The sequence below is a fragment of the Macrobrachium rosenbergii genome, chromosome 52, assembly GCF_040412425.1.
Source record: "Macrobrachium rosenbergii isolate ZJJX-2024 chromosome 52, ASM4041242v1, whole genome shotgun sequence".
NCBI classification, from domain to species: Eukaryota; Metazoa; Arthropoda; class Malacostraca; order Decapoda; family Palaemonidae; genus Macrobrachium; species Macrobrachium rosenbergii.
The window spans coordinates 31,809,213-31,826,170 of NC_089792.1; the positions used below are offsets into that span (position 1 = coordinate 31,809,213).

General features: G+C 37.0%; 1 protein-coding gene across 2 annotated transcripts in view; it reads left to right on the forward strand.

Annotated features, from left to right (window-relative positions):
- Positions 1-16,958, forward strand: part of LOC136833789 (uncharacterized) — a 336,866-nt gene that overhangs the window by 201,682 nt on the left and 118,226 nt on the right. Inside the window, exon 1 of one of the 2 annotated variants that reach the window (XR_010851587.1) lies at positions 5,469-7,068. The exons of the other annotated variant lie outside the window; for it this stretch is intronic. The gene's annotated coding sequence lies outside the window, so the exon portion shown is untranslated. Of the gene's footprint in view, positions 1-5,468; positions 7,069-16,958 lie in introns of those variants that run through there. 2 annotated transcript variants of the gene reach the window in all.

A 16,958-nucleotide genomic window follows, 5' to 3' on the forward strand; every position in this document is an offset into this window, starting at 1 on the left:
GTGAAGCTACGGTGAAATGTGGAATACCCTAGATAATAACTTGCTTACCGGTGGCTTTTGTAATAATGACCATTTGCTCGACAGAGGTCAAATCCCTTTTGACTTCCCATATGCATATCTAGTCCGTGTCCTAAGGTCACACGTCCCTTCTAAGTCAGGTTGCTGACCCACCTACCCCTCCTTTTTTTTATTCCCTGATTATGTTGCTTGATAAAGTAGAAAAAGGAACAATCCTTAGATACCCGGTGGCACAACCGAGGTCAGAAGAGATTCGTGTGTGTGTGTGTGTTTGTGTATACTGCTTTTCCCCAAAAAATCAAGAGTCCTTATCAGTTATTTCTTCGTCGTCACCCATGTCAAGATTCCGTCACCCACAAGTCCACCCAAAGCACCCATGGTTTTAATCTCACCGCAATGAGAACTATGTTGCCTGCTTCCACGACGTAGAGAACAGTCCAAATATGAAAGAAACTTATTTGGAGTATTTTGTATTTTTTTCTTGTGATTTATGTAGCTCTGGTGTTAGAGAAATGTTCACCGAACTCTTCTTCCCTGCCTTGATGATTACTTATATCTGTATTTTATTGTCCCTTTTCAAATGGTGTTTTTATAAATATTTTGTTTATGTCCACACGAATGTTTATGCTCATTGTCTCATGCATTTGTATTCTGATAATGTCACTGAATGTTTTGTCTCTTATGTTAGTAATGAATATTTTTTTTTCTTTTGATACAATTTTGTGTATTTTGATGTTTTATATCTTTTACAATTTTACTAAAGATTGTTATCATTTATGCTGACAGCTATGGCAACCCCAGTTGTCCATTTTTACCAAAAATACTTTTTCATGAGTGAACTCTGGTGACTAATTCTTTTGCAGGTACTTCACAAAGTCCAGACTATACCTTGAAAAATTCATTTATTCATTGTTTACGCAGCAATTTATTTGACTGGCGTAACTACTGCCATTGTTTTTATTAGCCTTAGGTTACCTAATTCTGTTAGCATTGAACGTCATCATTCCTTTTCCACAAATTGATAAAGCTGCTATGCTCAAGGTAAGTCGAAAATGATCATTAAATATATGCGGCCACCCTCCCCAACTCCCTCTAAAATGAAGTAAACTTGGCAATTTTTTTTTTGTTGTTGTTTTGCGTCCAGTAAAATAAAGTTAATCATTTTGGTGCTGTTACAGTCATTTTCCAATTAATTCACATCTTGCAGGGCTCCCAACGCGTCCCCAACTGCTGGGAGAGAACGTGAGAAAATTTGCATAGTAAAACATTGAAATACTGGTATATATTAAAGGGCTCAGTAGGGGCGCACGGTTTTGAGACACACTGAAATTTTATTCCCTAAGAAGTTTTAACACTGTCACCGGATGTGAAAATCATAATTTGACCAAATAGATTTTACCAGAATTGAAATTAGTTGGCTAGCCTTTAATTTGCCATGCTTCATTCTGCCTTGAACTCATATGATAATTAAATACTCGGCGTACGCGTAAATTATTACAGATATCTATGTATTTTTTTAGGTGTGAGACGAGTCTTCACTCATTTTTGTCCTATAGCAAACTAAAAAGGTGAACACCTTAATTTATAGTATAATGCGAACGGAAAGTAGGGCTCGTTGAAGGAAATACGCTGCTTTATAGAAAATTAGTGTTGGTCATTCTGATTACTTCAGTTCATACGACCTCTGCCGTTAGCAAAATTTTTCCCTTGTACATTGCTTGTATTTTTATTTGGACGTTTGTCGTGAAGTCAGTTACGTGATCCAACAGATCTTTAAATATTTAATTCTAAGTATTTTTAGTCACTATTGAGTAGGAACAGAAACCATAAGTTTTTAATAGGAGATTTTTCGTTGTAGTGGTAGTGATAATTTGATACTATAACTATCCCTGCTTATCTGTTACAGTTATTTCGTAGGAAATTTTTTTTATAGTAAATGATGATATCGTGGTTTTAATTACTGTCTTTTGTGCTCATGTTTCTTGGCACGAGTTCAGTATAAGGTCGGAAGCTTACAAAGCCAGTCTTATTTATTTTCGTATTAATCGGATTAGTTATGAGTTTTTCAGTGTCCCATGTGAGTTTTCATTACGGTAAAGTTGAAGATATACAATGATTGATTGGAATAACTTCAAAGACGAATATCCACGGCATTGTGAAACACTTCAAAGAGAACCATTACAATGAGACGGGTAACAAGTTCGTTCAGGAAAGAGAGAACGAGTAACGTTGCTTTAAATGAAACACCAGTATGGCATGGAGTAACAGAGTCGCTTAAAAGTTTCAGCAAATGTAAGCAATGAAGTCAGCTCTGTGGGAATTATTCAGAGAAGTAAAAATAAGCTGTGGAAACAAAATGACTTATACGACAGGATTAGTCGGTAAATAAAATTCTTTGAATATATTTGGGATAAAGTTGTTGAGTTTACGAACAAAATACGAATCCATGGTATTTATAACTTTCCCGGCAGATTCCCGATGAATTCGTTCAGCTCTGCAGAGAAAAACCGAAGTGCGATGGCTAAAATAGCCTTAGGATTATTCTGAGTTAACTCATAACCCCATTTCTCAATTATAGACATGTCAGGTGCTAGTACCGGAGGGAGAAATAGTTTGCAGCATCGAGCCGATCGGCGAAGTTTATCGAGTTCAATTCTCACTCTTGGTGTCACATTCTGCCATGAAACTTTACTGCTCTCTCTCTCTCTCTCTCTCTCTCTCTCTCTCTCTCTCTCTCTCTCTCTCTCTCTCTCTCTCTGTCTCTCTCTCTCTCTCTCTCGTGTAGCAGCAGTAGGTCACTGAGCTCAAAGAATCGAACAGGATGGTGGGAGACAGATAAGGCACTTACCATAAAATCTTGTGTGCCTCTTGTGAATTAGGTCCCTAGATGTTGTTCAACCGGTGTGGGTCACACCTGGGATAGAGGGAGCAAAGGGAAGAGGAAAAACACCACAAGTAGTGTTCATTACTCCCTCAAGATTTAACAATCAAAACAGGAAGCCTCGACAAGGGAAATCCTAAAGAAGACAATCAAATACGTACGTACATACATGTATATATATACATGTATTTATTTATTATTATATATATATATATATATATATATATATATATATATATATATATATATATATATATAACATATATATATCATATGTGTTCGTACACATACATATACTTTTGGAAGCCAGTACTGAGTATTTAAAGGGCAGTAAGGAAAAAGTAATGACGGCCTGGACGAAATGCCAATGGGTATCAGTAATACTGGTTAATGGAAGTATGCAAATGGCAAGTAGAGCAAAAATCCACGCTTTTTGAGAACACCTGTACTTTACTATGAAAGTGGAAACGTCGTAAAGAATGTGAGGTCGGTACCGAAAAGGTGTGGCTACCAAGTGTTGAGGTTCATGTCTGGAGTGTTTGAGAGATGTTTTACTAATTTTGCGTTCAGAGGCTACAAACGAAATTCAGAGGGTAAACATATGGTTGAGAAAGGAATGAAACTCACCATCAGAGATTAAATGTGAAAGCATCAGACCAATGACGAAGAAAGGGCAGAAATTCACGGACTTATGGAAAACCATGGCTACCTGACCGGGTGGAAGTCTAGGCAGAAAATGCGCAAGATAAAAGAGAAAATCATTGACCTGAAGTGAAAATGTTGATGAAGATATTTATGAAAAAGTATTAACACACACACACACACACACACACACACACACACACACACACACATATATATATATATACAGTATATACATATATATGTACTATATAATAATATATATATATATATATATATATATATATATATAAATATATCTATATATATATAGTATATATTTATATATATATATATATATATATATATATATATATATAAATATATATAAATTAATATTATACTTGGGTACTGAGCCATTTGAAATGATTAATGCAGAAGGCTTTGATTAAAAGAAAAGTCCAAGCTAGTGTTATTGAAATAAAACGAAAGGGAATGATCGAAATTAATTGCTCCCTGGACACTCAACCACTTCCTTTAAGTAATCTCGCTCGTCATTGTTTTCTTCGTCTGAAAGAGGTTCAAGTATAGAAAGGCCACTATATGTCCAGTACTCCATTCGGTAACCCCCACCCAACCCGCAAGCCCCCACCGCTTGTGAAGAAATAGTCGAAATCTAAACATGGTGCTGACAACGTTTGCAAAAAGTTAATGGCGTTCAGAAACAACGCTTTGGGTGAACTTCAATGCTTTTTGCTTCTGGCTGTTTTATTAAATATATGGGTAGTGTGAAGAGACTGAATTAAAGCTTAAGGAAAAAAAAAAAAACTGGATAGGTCAACCGTAAAGCCGGAAGATAAGATTCCTTAAACCATACCACCTTTGACGGTAAAGAATATTGAACAAAAAGCAAACTCACTGTCTCTCTCTTTCCCTTGCTCTCTCTCTCTCTCTCCCTCGTCGTTTGCTTTCTATTCTTGTTTGCTTTTCTCCTGACGTTCGTTTTGTGCTTATATAATTTATTAAAGAATTCTTCCTACTCAACATTGTGAAGGAGTTTATCAGAAGAATGGAGAAAAATTATGCCCCGTCCTATTCTGGTTTTGACGATCCCACTCAGTACGGCGGTGTCCGTTTAAATGCAGGCGATTTTTCCTCTTACTGACACTTTCATGTCGCTACTTTGACTCCTTTTTCAGAAATCTTAAAAAGAGTAAAAATTTCGGCCAGCGTCTTCCTAAATCTGGCAACAGTGTTCGCAGCCGTGCGATACCAACCCGGATACTCTTATCTGAACAGTGAGTTGCCACAAAGGAAGTTTTCACATTATTTTCCTTCGTCATATTGACTCTCGGTCAGCATAGCGATCGGACGTTTCAAAGCATTTTATATTTTGATGCATTTGTCTTACAGCTAAAAATTTAATAAGAATGCCATTGCAATGTTTGTTTTACATTAGCTTAATGAGATCGTGTGCAAGTGACCTACTACAGTATATTTTACGATGTCGGTATTTGTTTTGCCACATTTCTTGAACGTGTGACGTAGTTATTTCAGGTAGATAATTCACTTTACTGAAAAATTGAATGAATTTAACGGAGACAGTTATTTCGGTGTAGGTATAAAGCCTTGCAAGTAAATTGTGCTTTAGCTGTAAACACAATAGTAAACGGAGGGTCATATATCATGATATTATAAGAATAATATAAACTCATATTAATTTGGAAATATGTTGTAAAGCTGTAGCTATAGTTTCCGTCCCAGAGTATGCGTGACAGAAGATCGGTGTATGTATGTATGTGTGTATGTATGTATGTACATAGATAATTTGTGTGTATATACGAAGCAGCATTAGCAAACTGTTGTATATTGCATAAGCCGTATGTCAGTGTGAGCAATGTCGGTCTTAACGTATCTAGTATTTATTTCGTTATGCAGTGAGGCGGATGCGAGCAAGATACGACAATAGTCACTGAGTTCGAGAGGATATTCGTTATTGTTCGCATGTGTACTCTGACCGGAGTTTACTGTTTCTGAAAACATTTACTCCTAAGATGACCAGGAAATACGATTTCAGTGGAGGCTCTTGGCACTCCTGAGTGGACTACAGATTAGATAATGTTGTACTGTAGGTTATCGCGCGTTCAGTGTGCAACGTGGCTGAGACGGATGCCGTCAGTCGTTTTTGTACAGGAAGAGTGTAAGAACCAAGTGTTTGTCGCTGCCTACCATCGACACAGTTATGTTAATCTGAAACTGGTGCAGAGAATGTATGCGTTAACTCAGACATGAGTGAAAACGGGGTTCCTCACTTAAGAAGCCCTGATGGCCAGTCTTCAAAAGCCAAAAAGCCCTTAGAAAGGCTCAAGGCTCTTCCGCCTGTATTTCCTGAATTGACTAAAGAAAATCCCTTGTGTTCGGATTATGCCGATTTGAGTGAGCAGCCACGAATCAGCCTTCCTCCTGCTGGAGAGCAAATGTTGCGCGACCACCGGCATTCAGACCGCGCACCCGTAGATCCTGCCACTAATTATACAATAATAAATATCTCTAAAGACTGGCAAACTCCTAGTCAGACATTTCAGGACAGTTCAGAATCTGAGTCTTACTCAAGCTATCTGAAAGATTTTCCAGAGGATGTGGATCCAAAACGCATTGGATGCGTTTTCACGAATGTTATTATTCCAAATGACGGGTTTAACGACATGCTTGGAAAACCAACTCGCTTCTCAAGTTCAGAAAATGAAGGAGCAGAGATAGCGCATTCTGGAGGCAGTGGTTTAGGCTTGTATTACGTAAATAAGGATAACAATGTTAATGTTCTGTCCTTTCGTCCCAGTAGTAGAATGCCAAGTTATAAAACAAAGCTGAAGTATACGTCACGAAAAAGGAAGTCTGTCGGTTTAGTAATGACAGGAGAAATAGCGAGTAGATATCAATCTTCGAGTCCGCTCAGACGTGCTGTCAATTCTTATGATGTTATTCCAAGTAGAAGCAACAGAAACATGAGGAAAAATGCTAAGGTGCCATTTGGGAGCGACCGATCTAGTGATGCCGATGGTGATAAGAATACATGCTTAGACACCGAAGACGAAAGCAACGTGTTTTTGCTCAAGTACCGCATCCCAGCAGCTCACCACTTTGATATGAGTGACTGGAAGAGCAGAAGAAACGCTGGTATCCGTGGTATTGTCCCTCGACGAAATAGCTCTCTATCAGATACCATGTGTGGATGATTCCAGTGCAGGCATTCATTCCAGTACATCATCATCACAGCTGCCAGGGTACTCAAGAAGAACTTCAGTCGATGAAAGTGTCCCAGAGTTTCATGGCAGTGAATGTCACGAAGGACCTACGGAAAATCAAAAGTGTGAAATCCCAACTCTAGAAGAAGAAAGCCATCGGACAAATGAGTTGTCCCAAGCCAGACACCTGGAAACTTCTGGCGTTTCAAGAGGCGCAGTACTGGATACATTCTGCGCGGCTGCCATGCTCATGGGATCTCCCTATGGCTTTGATTTGCAAGCTATTCCGAGAAGACAATCCAGGTATATTCATTTATATATGCTAGCACATTAGGTTTACTGTAATGGTACTTTTTATCCGCTGAGTAACAAGTAATTATCTGTAGTAACAGTATTAACATCAGTTAGGTAAAGAAAAGTGTTCCTAATAATAGTATTATACATCACTCAAGTCAAAAGTAATGATCTTTAGTGATAATTTGCCTTGGTTAACGAAAGTAATAGTTCATCTGTGGTGCTTTGTATCATTTATGTAAAAAGCAATTATCCCCATAGACTGGAACAGGTATGGCACCATTTTTTAACAGATATTAAATAAATTGAAAAAGTTCGCCAATTAACAAACAAATACCTCACCTCCTTTGCAGTCTTACCTTCTTTGACATTTGAAAACAATAGCCAATAATAGCTCAAGATAATATCCAGTGAAAGATCTGCAGAGCCCGGGTCACATTTACTAAGCCCGTGGATTGCTGCAGGCCTACCGACCACCGCCCCGCCTGTCGATAAGTATCAGTGCCAAGGCAACGTTTTTATAAAGGTTTTGCTGAACTTATGTTAAAATGACATAAATTTCTTAGATACTGTAGAAAGACATTGGGTAGCAAGCATTTGTATGTTGGAAGGTCTACTGTATGTTTTACAGCTTGATACAAATTGTCCTCAAGGTCTGTAGTAATGTGCACTATCGTGCATAGTAAGTGTACTGTGAATTTTTCATGTTTTCATCATAAACAGCGTATAAAAGTAGTTAAGTTTGAAAAATAGTTAATGAGTTAGGCTACGTTCATAAATTGGGAGCTACCAAGATGAACTTTTATTTTCAAATTGGCTACATATGGAAAAATTTCTAAATTTCTCAAATTCTAATGTCATTTCTGTATATAAATTGTATATACACAAAAAATTTCCCTACTGGAGGATTCTGAATAATTAGGCAGCGATTCCTTACCAAGTTAAAAAAAAATCAATTGATAACTTTAAAACAAATCATATATTGAAACTAAATAATATGATGTCGAAAAATTTTCATTTTTAAAAATCTTCTTCGAGCAGACATCAGTTCTGTGTTCTTACAGCTCGTTCACTCTCATCTCATTGCTCCCAAGTCTCACCCGTCTCCGTCAGATGTTCAGAGCCCACAGGTCTACAGAAGGCCTGTTCTTTTTAAAAGGTAAACACATTTCTCATGTGGAAGGATATGTTTATATAGAAATATATATAAAGAAGCAGAATCAGTAAATAAGAAACGTAATATCAGACTTTAAATTGGAACTAGAAATAAAAAAGAAAAGTGGGTCTGGCCAATGTCCTCTTCTGAGAACAAATTTGCCGTACATCTGGCAATTGGTGTCGCTACTTGATACCAAAAACGGCGATGTATATAAACGCTACTACGTTTTTGATAAATGTACTGAATTGAATTAACAGGTGCCCTCGCGATGCCTGAGAATTTGGCATACATCCTCTTCCTTCCTTCCCACCATCCGTACGCACGTTCGAAAAAATACTATACGAATAAAAATAAAATCTAGACATGTCAGTATCCCGATTCATCTTCAGTATCCATCAGGAATCTAGACCTAGTGACCTTCAGTTGTTGCAACTCTCTCTCTCTCTCTCTCTCTCTCTCTCTCTCTCTCTCTCAAAACTTATATTTCAGAATGAACCTAACCACATTAAAAATGCTCTGAAAATTAGACCGAAATTTGTGTGTGTGTGTTTGTGCAACTGCGTCCTTTGGAGACATGTTACAGGTGAATAACAAATTGTTGTGATAACATCCTGTAGAAAGGTTTGCAGTAAAATGTCAATAAATACAAAATAACGTTCTATACTTAACTTAGTTAAATAAAAATGACTTCAACGGGAACGCAACGCTTATAAAGTATCCATAGAGGTATGCAAGGATTGTCTAGTTATAAAAACCTTTATGCGACATTGATAAATGAAAAAGTGGATTAATATTGCATAGTAATATAGAGCATTTTTACAAAATATAGTTATCACCATCAACTAATTTGGCAAAACATGTTGATAAATGACATTTTTATCATCATAATTGTGAACATTTTAATAATGAGCCTATTTACTTATTATGTTTGCTATATTTAGAATGTGTTTAGGCGGTGGGCATGTATTTTGGGTACAAAACTCCTAAATAAACAAACACCTAGGTTCATTGTCCCCACCCTCAATACGTTACCACGCCAGGGTGGGTTCCGTTCTCAACCCAGCCTCGCTGGCCCCGCGTCTCTCCGACCGGCCAATGAAGAATAAGAGAATTTATTTCTGGTGATTAGAAATTCATTTCTCGCTATAATGTGGTTCAGTTCCACAATAAGCTGTAGGTCCCGTTGCTAGGTAACCAATTGGTTCTTAGCCACGTAAATAAATCTACTCAACTTCAGGCCAGCCCTGGAGCTGTTAATCAGCTCAGTGGTCTGGTTAAAGCTAAAGTATACTTAACCCAGAGTATGGTACCCGGTACATAAGGCGACTGGTTCCAAAAACCTGCCGTCAAGTTTCACTATCACCTCTAAGAGATAAAAAGCATATCTGCTATTTTCTTCCAATTTGACACTAAAATAAATTGACGGTGCTGATGTATTCAAAATACCAAGCGCTTGTGAAGTAACATTTATATTTCGTCAATTTAAGCAGAAATCGTAACTACTCTACTTCTCTTTCAAATTCGGAATGACAAGTAGAGGGCGTAATCACTAGATATCATATCATGAAAGCGTTAGATAATTATGTCCATACAAATTTTTCATAAGTAGAGTTCTAAAGGAAAATTCTTTAGCTTTCAGAGGGCGTTATGTTCTTGTTTGTTGTGTGCGCAAAGTTGTAAACACGTACTTCACGTACTTGAAAGAAATCATAGGAGAGAGCAAAAAAAAAAATAAATAAATAAAAAGGTTATTTTTGCTAACATAAATTGTAACCTACATGGAAAGAATTGGAGGAGATTGATGTGACATGTTTCTCAGTATAAATCGAGTGTTTGGAAGAAATAAAATTTTCGAATAAACTAAGATATACAGATACGCTAAGTAAAAGAAAAATCTTTTCTTGAAACAACTGTGGAACATCACAAAGTAAAAATCCTAGAGTTTATTGTATATTTTCAAACTACCATAGTAAACTAAAATTTGCATAGAACATTAAGAATAAAATTCATCATAGAAGCCACTTATGATACTCGTATGACATTTCATTCAGCCAAAATTAATTGTTTGCTTTTGAGATTTAGTTATATATGATAAATGTGATAAATGGGCTTAAACCATAGTACGGAAATTTTAAGAGTAATCTTGCAAAGACTTCATCACGCGGTAAAATGGAGCAACTTTGTGGGTTTTATGGAGTTTGCATGTGCAATAACCCTGCAACACCGGTGCTGTAACCAATCCTGCGAGGCGTTAATCACCCTTTGCGTTACACTTAACGACTCATTAAGTATGCGTAATAGACCACACGTATTCGGATGGTCGTTTTCTCGACGAAAAAACCAGCTGTAAACTCTTCACTTCATAGTTCTTTCCTCATCTAACTGCCGTCTTTTCCATTCCTTCCGTGAAAACGCCGAGGCTAAAAATTGATGGAAGTCTCAGCTAGTAAGAAATGATTACTTCCATATGTTTCCATTTTCGGTTTCATGAAACGGAATGGCACCAAAAAACCATCACGTGATGAATAATTACTTCCATTTACCATATCAGAAAACCTTTGTGGAGGGAGGAATAGAAACATCATCTGGCAAGGAATAATGGCTCTCACTGTTTTAGAAAGTCTCGATGCAAGGAATGAGCAGAATATTCACACGAAAAGAAATCATTGCTTCCAATGACTATTTCAATGAGCCTCAATGGCAGAGAATGATCACATCCAAATGCCGTTTCATGAAATCCCAGTGTCAAGGAATGAACTAAACATTCATCTGGCAAGGAATTACTTATTCCATTTACTTTTCAAGGACACCCCAGTGGTAAGGAATGGTAATTTCCACTTATCTCACGAATCTCAATGGCAAGAAATGAGCCAAGTTAATTCTGCAAGGAATAATATTAAACCTTCCGTAAAGGTGTCATGAAACCTCATTAGCAAGGAAATATGACATGCATTTACTATTTCACGAAGCATTACGTGACAAGGAACGATTACAAACGTATACCGTTTCATAAAGCCTCATTGGTAAGGAATGAGCAGAAGGAATGATTCCTTCCTTTTGCAGTTCCATGAAACCTCCGTGGTAAGGAATGAGAAGAAACCTCTTATCACAAAATATAGTTATTTCGATTTACTGCTTCACAAAACTTTGTAATGGGAAGGAATAAGCAGAAATCTCAACTTGCAATGAATGTTCACTTCCATTTGCCATTGCATAAACCTCAGTGCGGGAGATAGATTCTTTTCATTGCCGTTTCATGAATCTAATTGCGGGGATAAGCCTGAACTTCATTTGGCAAGGATTTATGATTCCATTTACCTTTTCATGAACCGTTAATTGCTAGGAGTGATTACATCATTTACTTTGAAAAACCTCAATAGCAGGAAATGAGTATACCCATTTACCGTTTCATGAGGCCATAGTGGCAAGGAATTAGCTGAAACCTCATCATGCAAGGAACGATACCATCCATTTACCAGTTCGTGAAACCTCAGTAGCAAGAAATTATTCTATCCATTTACCATTACACGAAAACACAGTAGCGAGGAATGAGCCGAAACCTCTCTGCCAAGGAATTATTGCTTCATTTAACGTTTCATGAAATCTCAGTGGTGAAGAATGAGGAAAAACCTCACCTGGCAAGGAGTGATTACTTTCCTGTATCGTTTTTATGAAGCCTCAATACCGAGGAATGATTACGTCATTGACCGATTCATTTGGAAAGGAACTGCCGATTCCTGATGAAATTTTGTCCGACAGTGAAGGATAACCAGCATTTACCATTTCATGAAACTTCAGTGGCCATGAATGATTACATATCTTCCTTTTCATGACACCTCAGTGGTGATGAATGCTTATTTCCATTTACAGTTCCACGTGAAACCACAGTGCCAAGGAATGAGCAAAACCTCATCTGGCAAGGAATGACACTTCACCATTGCTAAGTAACCAATTGGTTCTTAGCCACACAAATAAGTCTAATCCTCCGGGCCAGCCCTAGGAGGCTGTTAATCAGCTCAGTGGTCTGGTTAGCTTCATGTACTTATTTTCCATTCACTGTTTTCATGAAACTTAATATAAAATATACTGAACTAGACTAACAGATTTCACGTCTATTTTTGTAATACATAGAATATAATCGCACATACACACACCCATTTATCGTTTCTTGATTATCATGTGTAATTTCTCATTTCTTTCATTGCTACTTAGGCCTATCATTTTGATGCCTCTTATGAAACAATAAATTTTTGTATTTCTTATTATCTAAGTTTCTAAAGAATTAAAATTAGCTGTTCAACATTAATTTAGTTAATGCTAAATGCCAGCAGTGAAGAAGACTACCATGCTCATCAGTGGAGAATGTCTCCTCCTCATCGCAAAAGATGACTCATTACAGAAATCATCGGCCACTGGATTATATTATAACGCAAACCCTAGCCTCTATTCTTTGTGTTTCGCTGATTGTTTCTTGAGGAGTATGATGAAATAATATCTTGGTCTCATGTAGCCTGTTACGGATGGTTTGAGCAGCAACTTGAAGGGAAAGCAATGTTCTCTCTTTATAGCAACAACGGTTGTCAGGGGGAGTTAGGTAGCCCCTTCAGTGATCATCCGATGATGATCCTTAACAGTAGTGCAACAATGGGGTTGTCCTCCAGTTTTTACAATGAATTTATCATGTTTCCTCGTTCTCTCTGTTGTTGTATCCCTCTATACATGGTTGTTTTATTTACGCTAAGCTGCCGAGCAATATCTACGTAGAAACATTATCTTATGCAAGCTAATGATTGTGGTGTGGCTCTAACTGAATTCTCCTGCCCGAATGTGGAGTCACACGATAACATACGACGTTATGAGATTTTTTCTTTTTGTTTTTGACAACGATAATGGTTGAAATATATATATATATATATATATATATATATATATATATATATTTCATTGATGGTTATTCAATATTATTTTATTAGTCAATAAGCTTTTATCTGGATTCGAAATATAGTTTCTTCTTTGACTCTTTTGCCCAATCATCTGAAGTGAAATTTTTCAAAATGTTTCGTCATTTTTTCGTAATATGAATTTTTACTCACCATTCTTTTTATATTTTTAACCGTATGATTAATAACCAAAATCGAATAAAAAATTACATTTCCTTGTAAATATCAAAAGAAAAAATTACTGTTTATGAAGATAAAAATAACATGTTGCAAAACATTTTTGAGTGACTGAGAGTTGTTTTATCATAACTTATTTATATAGAATATTCTGTTAAAATACAGCGTCAACGCAAAAATCTAATGTCTTTTCTCATGTCACAGATTTTTAAGAGAAAATGCTAATAAGACAGACACCCAAATGACTTTTTTGAAGACCAAGCCCGAAGAAAGTGAAAAAGACATGGAAAAACAAAAATTGGAAGAAGGTTGGCTTTACCTGGACGGAAGAGACGGCCTCTTACAGGAAAAAATAAGATATGTACCGCAGAAGCAGAAAAAGAATTGCAGAGCATGGCGGTAACACTGGGTAAATATAGGGAAGGGATGCATAATAGGCGTTATCAGACAGAGGGTAGGAGGAATTTGCTCCTTTTGCTCAACAGATAAGCAAGCGAAAGGGAATCGAAAGATGAAAGATTCATAAGGTCAGTAACCGTGATTTTAATCTTGGATATTCATTATTTGTTTGTATGCCCCAGGACCTGATGTGGCCATACACTCCTGACGTTATACGATCATTTACCTTACCCAGCCGGATGCTAAAAGTCCAACTTTACAGTATTATTCTCTCTCTCTCTCTCTCTCTCTCTCTCTCTCTCTCTCTCTCAGGCTTCGTGGCTCAATTGTAAGTGCGCCCTGCACGCATAGTTTAGGACGCACGTTCGACTCTCGAACTGGGCGAAGAGGGACGAATGGGCACGTCCCATAAAATCAAGTATGGCTACTGAATTAAACAATGAACACTGTATGTAGCTGTTAATCGACCGTTGAGGGTCGCATCTAAGAGAAAGAACGATAGTAAAAACACCAGCCGCAAATGTTCATCGCTCCGTCACAAGGTTTCTCCATCAAAATGGGAGGCCTCGGAGAAGTATCCCCACCCCGTTGGGGGTAAAACCATTCGTATTTAATGTTCTGTAAATAATTCATTTCTTTGACCATACTTTGCAGCTGCACCCTATAAGTTATGCCAAAATGACTGTTTTTATTGTTATCCGTGTAATTTGGTGGTTATCGAAAAACCCCAAAGCAGTAAATAAAGTGGGGCATTGAAAATGAACCTGTTTCGCAACCGCGCGATAAGAATGATAGCGGTGGGTATCCGTTGAAGTTGTCATTGGGCAGGCTACTTGTACCAACTGCTCTCTAGTGTTGAGATTAGATGTGGCTGGGGCGAATGTCTTCGTTGACACATAGAAATCATTTTCCGTTACTTTCATCGTGCGTGTGGAACATTGATGAGCAAGAAATCAGAAATAAACACTACAATGTGCATACTAATTTTTTTGGGGGGGGCTTTTGTTTTATGTGAATTATTGATGAGCGAAAGAAAACGTATTGTCTAGTGTCGTATTAGTTTTTAATGCTTTCAGTGTGAGTGAAATATTTATGATGAAGACAATAGTATTCAGTTTCTTACATTGTGACATGGATATGAAAGTCACTTGAAACTTGTTTCACTTATAGCGTGAAATTCAACGCAAATAAAAAAAATGTGAAAATTGTTACCCGAGAAATATTGTCATCAGTTGCGGAATCAGTTACCCAGCTACGTAGTATAATATTTACAGTCAAATATGAGGAGATTCACTACTCAGAGAACGTTTAATTTTTCAGTTAGAGTAGGAAAAGTCATTCATTAAAAGCCATTTCAACGTTACAATTTTCTTTTGACAAAAAAAAATTACGATTTGATGGAGGATTTACAAGTTAGTCGGGTATGGTTTGGAATTTGTAGAGTGACGTGCTTTTTAGGAGGTTTTAAGTGATATTATTTCAAAATCTATGTGACGTAGTATGAAAATTTTAAGTCTTTTTTTATATTTATTAAGTTCTATTTGTTCATTTTATTGCCCAGGTAGCACACAGTAATACAACTGAATTCGCCAGTACAGTCAAACGCTGTCAGATGTGCTTTCCGGAGCTGATTTTGATATTAACAGGGTTGCTGGAAACATGAATGCAATTTTGTGGAATCATTTTTTTTCTCTGTCATAGACTGGTGAAGCAGTGGGTAATGAATGTCTCGATATATGATAAATCCGTAAATTATGTTTACAAAACTGCCAAACACTTCCGTAGTATGTAACTGTATAAAGCGCTGCAGTTCGTTTTGACTGAATAGAATAGATATGAGAGAAGATGCATAATAGTCATACTGGAAATTATTCTAAAAGACAGTATAGAACGCACGTCTTGAGCACTCAGTGCGCCCGTACAGTAAAAAAGTTCCGACCGTAGGGACGTTCCGTACCGTACTAAACCGAAGTCCAAAGTACCCTAATCCGCAAATGAACGGCAGCAAGTCTAAGCGTGGATTCCATTACCAGTAGGCTATTGTTGTTGCATACTACTGTAGAAAAAAAAAAATATATATATATATATATATATATATATATATATATATATATATATATATATATATATATATATATATATATATATATTTAATTTCAATTCACTATACCTTGGGAAAGGCAGATTAATAAGAAATTATAATTAATAAGTGTTCTGTGCCAGGTGGACGTTGTTTCTAAACCAGACCGTGGTTCGAATCCTGGCCGACGCATAGGCTCTTATCAATTATAATTTCCCTTGGATGCAAGTTATTCTCGAGGTAGTGAACTGGATGCTAAACTATATTTGTGGCAGAATATTTGTGAACAGAAATAAGTCCGGCGTGTAATAAAAAAAAGAAACCATCACAACTGATATCGCTTAACAAGAGCATCACATCCGAAAATGAAGGTAATCGAATGGGGATGTAGTCGTGAGGTTCGATTTTTTTTTTTTTTTATTGAGAGAGAGAGATGGAGGGGCGGGGGAGAAAGAGAGATCCTCGGAGATGGGGTGGATGGAAAAAGGACTGAAGGAAAAGGCGTAAAAGGAGGAAGAGGCGAGAGGAGGAGGAGGAGGAGGAGGAGGAGGAAGCGGAGATAAGCTACAAACGGAAATGAAATCTTGGGGAGGTATTCCAGCCCTGAATCTTTATTCCCTCCGTCATTTTCACCGTAAGATTTTTTTTTTCATATTCTTTGCGAAGGAAATTGGGATAACGTCACTGCGTTTGGCCCTCTGGTTTGTTCAGGTGGTTTTTGTGGTAATGCCAACGGAGATATATTTTTTTTTTTGGGGGGGGTGTTATATCATTATTAAAGATATATTTTGTAACGTTGGCCGTTGAACATGTATTATCACTAAACATGCATGCGACAGAGGAAATTAAATACTTTACTATAGTGGTTTTTGAAGAGATAAAGTATTTGCGGTTATTTTCTTTTTTAGTATACCTTTTTTGTGCATTTTAAACATTAAAGATGGATAATAAAAAAGAAATGAAAACATACAGTATACGAAGTTCTATACGCAATTGTTCGGGGACAGGACAGTGCAATGGTTTTAGATTGCCGTTTTGCGATTGCATATTAATTATATGTGAAGAATGTCATTTATGAATAACCATGTATTTACAATATCTCCTCCTGTCAGTAACGCTGAAATGGTTTATTTATTTTTTTAGT